Here is a 5,295-nt window from a genome sequence, read left to right as displayed (position 1 = left end):
TTGCTGACACTTTCAATTTCCTCACTGTGCGCTTCTCTTTAGATTACCTGTATAGTCTCTCGAGAAAACAGATGACCCAGGCTCTCACTGAGTCTTTGTTCCCTACTCCATTGTATCGGCAGCCTTATCTGGGGTCTTTGGACATCAGTGTTCTAAAGCGTGTTAGGCGGATGTGCATTCAGGCAGCCGCTAAAACGTTCTTTTTCAAACTACACACAGCGACGCTGCCTGTCAAGACATTTCTTAATGACAAGGGGATGTTTGTACCTTGGAATGTGAATTGCCGTCTGTGTAACGTGCCTGAGACCATTGATCATTGCTTTATCCTGTGCCGTGATGCCATGTTCTTTTGGGACATACTACAACGAACTCTCAAGAAGGACATTGAAATCACACCGTACACTATTAGATTTCTGCCTGTTGACAAAAATTCTTTTGTGCCTTATGATCTGTTTATGTTGATGGGACTATTCAGTCTTTGGAAAAGCCGTATGATGGACAGACATGCCGAGCCACCAAGATCGTCCAAATCTGTCTTTCGTGAGCAGTGTGCTTTGGTGAGGAGTGTATATGCTGCACGCGAAGAACCTCCAAGCTGGCTGCCGTGCCTAGATGCATGTGTGTGCCTCCCTGGATTTTGATGTTTTCATCGGGTTGCAGTGTTGAGTTAGGGCAATGGCGGGCTCCTATTAAGCAGCCCGGCAACTTGAGACGCGATCCAGTCTGATTGGAGTTTTCCTCCTTTCTACGGATGTTCTTCCATGCAATAAAGAAAAAAAAAAGGCCCGTTGGTCTAGGGGTATGATTCTCGCTTCGGGTGCGAGAGGTCCCGGGTTCAAATCCCGGACGGGCCCTAGGAAATTTTTTTCAGGCTTTTGCATTCCACCTTTGGCTTCAATAATTTTGTCAATATAGTAACTTCAATTTAGTTTTCAATAACTGTAACTTCTGTCTGCAGTATAGAAAGCAGCTTCGTCTGCGGTCTGTGTGCAGCATCAAATTTTCCGCGTCTACTTTAATGCGCGAATGGTTCCTGTGGCTTTGAATTTTCTTCCCCGTGTCGTTTCATTGTCCCTGAGGGAACCGCCTTTTTTTCCGGCTGCGTAAACCGCCTGCTGGTGACCGCGGTGAAGAATATGAAGGAGAGACCCTTACGCAGCTCATTATGGCCACCACAGTTCTGGCCTTTGCGCAGCCGCCTAACGAAAAGCACTGCCTTGTTTAAAGGGACCCTGAAATGATTTCGATGGTCGCAGTCTAGTGCGACAGATCTGTAGAGGTGGTCTTCGTGGGCATTCGAGCCAAATTTGAAAGCTCTGCTTGGTGAAGGCTGGCCTTTCAAATTATAGGCAACCTTGAAGGCTGGCCCTTCTGCCCACTGACTACATCGGGGTAGGGGACGCGTGTTGAAGTGCGTCGCCCTAAGCGGCGGCGAGCTACTGCGAGTAGTGATTTTTAAAAATTATTTCTAAATTATAGGTTCTACGCACAACTTTGAAATTTGACTCGAATACCCACAAAGATCACCTCTACAGATATGTTGCTCTAGAATGTGCCCATCTAAATCATTTCTCTTTAAGGTATTCGAAACGACTTCTACGTGGGAATGTGTCTTCGGTGCCGTAAGAAAATGGCTATTGCCCACAGTGCCAAGTCGCCGCCGAGCAAAGTAACATTCGACTCCGTGAGGGTGAAGCCACACGCCCGCATGGATACGAGCGAAGTATATCAGAAGGGCAAAGGACATTTTTCAGCTCTATTCTTTCTTCTTCCAGTGACTAGTTTCCGCGGTTGGTTTCAGAGTGTTGCCAAGTGTTGCAAAGCACTCTGTCGGAAGTACGGGACCCTCCTCGATCGAGTCATAATACAGAACACGAAAGAAGGGTGGCGATTTCAAGCTCAGTGATTTCTGAGTGCAGAAGTGGAGTTAAATTGTCTTTCGTTTTCGTTTGCGTTCCGTTCGCAGGAAAAATAAATGAATAAAAAATGACGAAAAACAGAGTGAAGGGTACCAAAACCCCCAGGGGTTCCCATACTCCCATGGGAAAAGGACCCTTCGAAACTTATTCTGCAAGTCTTCCCTCCTCGGCAACTAAGAGCTTGCTATGACAAGTAGCTGCCGGTGATGGTGAAGCGCTAGGCAGGTAACCTGGAAATTTAAGGTGTCCCTGCTTGCTTCAGATTGAGAGTTAGCTCAAGGAGTATAACTTCACAAAAGCAAATCCCCTTTCCCGTGTCTAGCGCCCTGTTCTTCATTACTGCTGTCACACTGCTCTTGGGATATGAAGTGTGGGTGTACAAGAGTAAAGAAATATTTTCCGCCGATGTAAAAAGAAATGTTTCTGCCTTTTTATTTTCGCGAATTTTGTGAGAATCGGGGCAGCGAAATGAATTGTAGTCGTTAGTTCTGGCATTCAACTGACTAGTACTTACCCCACCAGACCGGTGGGGTTAGTACCCCAGCATCTGAAATATTATGGGGACCGATACCTGTCGCTACATAACTTCTAACTTATAGAGAGTATGACGCAGCGTGCTTCTCGTTTGGGACGCTCAGTCCGGCATGTAGTACTTGTAGTTGCCTTCTGTGAAAGTGAAATAACGCTGCGCTGCTGGATGTCACGTGAACCCATTGGCATTGTGTATCGGCGCTCTAAGCACAAATTAGCTAATATTAGAAGAAAAAAGGAGCTCACTCCTCTTCAAAGCATGCAAAGCTCTTGCAGTTACCCGGATTTTAACCGAGGTTTAAATCTTCTCTATTTGCTAACTGCAAGACCCGCGGTTCCGCGTTTAAAATCTTCCTCCCACTGTTAACTGCATGTTTCGCGGTGGGAATATGCCTCCGTTGCCAACGAGTAAGCATTGCGCACGTTTAGGGATTGAAATCTACCCCATGAATTGAGCAGCATACCCTGCCCCTAAAAAGGACGATATTAGAGGACATTTTATTCACTTCCTACTCCCACGTAGTCTAATTCGCGTTTAGAGTATGTGTGAGACAGGATCACATACAATGTGAGGAGACGTTATTCCAGTCATCTCTGGAGCATTAACCGTCAGAGGAGGCTTACGTGCGTACAGCTGCCGTATGTATCCCCATTTTTAAATCCACATGAATGCAAGGCATTAAGTGGCCTCAGGATAGCAACAACAGAATACAATCTTTCATGCTTTCTTAGCAGTAATTAAGTCGAAACAATTGACTTGCCTCTCGATCGCGGAAGCGGTCACTTTCAAGCCCACCTGGAGTTCTAGTTTACGTGATGCATATACAGCTCGTTCGGTCGAAAAGACGCCGCCGTGACATAGGATTGACAGGAAGGCCTCAGAAAGGTGACGGAGATATTGAAAAAAAACTCTGCCTCTCCCGTAAACGAGAGTAGAGTAAGCATGAAATGTTTACGGGCCTAATGTCATCTCGGTGGACACCCGAACCGCACCGTACAGGAAGGGAGGAGCGCCACCACCCGTTCAGCGCGATGCCTTGCCATTTGAACGCAAGGTTTTTTGAGGAAAGGAAATGGCGCAGTAATTCTCTGCCATCTCGGTGGACACCCGAACCGCACCGTAAAGGAAGGGAGGAACGCCACCACCCGTTCGGCGCGATGCCTTGCCCTTTGAACGCAGCGCTTCTCCCCCGGGCCCCTGTGCGCCTGCGCGGCTTTGCTTCGATGCGCGAAGCCCCTAAGAGATCACGTATGACAACGAAGTGTAACGTGGCATTTATGTGCTTTTTGCACGCGTTATTAGAAATCGGAAATTATAGTTCCGTGCATTATCAAACCCACAGCTCCACTGATATCTTGATAAACATTGAGAAGGCACTGGCAGCAGTTATTTTTTGTCTCGTTTGGAGACCAACCGGTGCTTGCATGCCGGTCGCGTAGGAGGGCTTAGAGAGTCTCGTTAAATCTCGTTAAGTCTCGTACGGTGCCGGGATGTTCTCGTTTCAGAGCCCGGATGACTGGAATTCAGTGCCCGGATGAGTGGATTTCAGTGCCCGGATGAGTGGATTTCAGTGCCCGGATGAGTGGATTTCAGTGCCCGGATGACTGGATTTTAGCGCCCGGATGAGTGGATTTCAGTGCCCGGATGAGTGGATTTCTGTGCCCGGATGATGGCTCTCGGTCTCGGCGTGACGTCACCACACTGCCGACAACGGGAGCTAAAAGCATTTCATGCTTAATACGCCGGCAATGGGATTCGAACGCAAGCCGTCTGCGTGCCAGGCGGGTAAGCAGCACATAAGCCACAAAGGGTCGGTGGTTCAAACGTGTTGTGCGCCAAGTGGACACGAAAGGGAGAGAAATCGAGAAAAAGAAGGAAAAGGCGCTATCGCGTACGTCCTCCTAAATTCTGCTAGGCTTGTTTTCACGTTTCATTCTTTTCGTTTTGTTGCCATTGGTCAACCAAACTGGTGTCATGCACCCGAGCAGACGAAGGACAAGGCTCTCTGGCTATCAGCACTCATGTAGCACACGCCTGCCGGCAATGCTAGGGGGGACAAAAGAATGAAGCGGAAAATGAATCGTTAAAAAGTACGGCCTTTAACTCACAAGAACAGATATTGCACGTTTTCTATAGCGTACGCCCTCTGAACCTACCTGACTCCTACTGTCCAGCTCTACCTGTGCAAAACTGACCAGTAGGCGTAGGCAGTTCTTTCTAGGCGACGTTTACTTCGAAGAAGGTGCAGCTAATTGTCTAAAACTTTGCCGAAACGTCTTTTGCTGTGTAGCCATGGCTAAGTTCCATTAGTGCAAACCAGTCGTTGAAGGGTTTCTTCAGTTCAGAGTTTAGCTAGTTTCGTCCCAGCAAAGGGGGCATGATTTCTCGCAGGACGGCGCTGCCGAGGTTCGCCTGGAGCGCGTGGCCGGGCCCTTCCGCCCCCTTCGACCTCCTCTCCATCCGCCGCCGGTGCCTCCTCGGCTCTTCTCGGCGGTCCGATTCTCCGCGGGATCTGCCGCAATCCCCGCGTAATCAGGGAGTCCTTCTCCCGTCGTCTCGGCGGCCGGCAGCGCGGAATCCACGCGTATTACGTGCCGGGGAGAACGAGGAGGGCAGGCCATCACGCCGCCGGGGCCAACCGAGGAGGGCAGAACAAAAGAGCCGCCCAGATCGAGGAAAGCGCGGGGTCACACAAGAAGACAACGGAGGAGCACTACTTAATTACGGCGTCAAGCGAAAGAACGTCCCGCGGCACCGCTGCTTGGGGGAGCGGCTCGGACCAGAAACCTAATTAAGGAGGCCGCTGAACCCTCTTTCGTGCTCCTTTTGCCGGCTCGCTCTTGT

The 5,295-nt window shown here is 49.3% G+C and overlaps 1 non-coding gene across 1 annotated transcript; it reads left to right on the top strand.

Annotated features, from left to right (window-relative positions):
• The first annotated feature begins 782 nt into the window (after nucleotides 1-782).
• TRNAP-CGG (transfer RNA proline (anticodon CGG)) lies at nucleotides 783-854 on the top strand. The gene has a single exon. It is a non-coding gene; the product is annotated as a tRNA-Pro (tRNA).
• The last annotated feature ends 4,441 nt before the right edge of the window (nucleotides 855-5,295 follow it).

Source organism: Amblyomma mixtum, chromosome 3 (genome assembly GCF_055824585.1).
Source record: "Amblyomma mixtum isolate Tamu chromosome 3, ASM5582458v1, whole genome shotgun sequence".
NCBI lineage: Eukaryota > Metazoa > Arthropoda > Arachnida > Ixodida > Ixodidae > Amblyomma > Amblyomma mixtum.
Note: the sequence above shows the minus strand (reverse complement) of the source record. Positions and strands in the feature narration are given on the sequence as shown.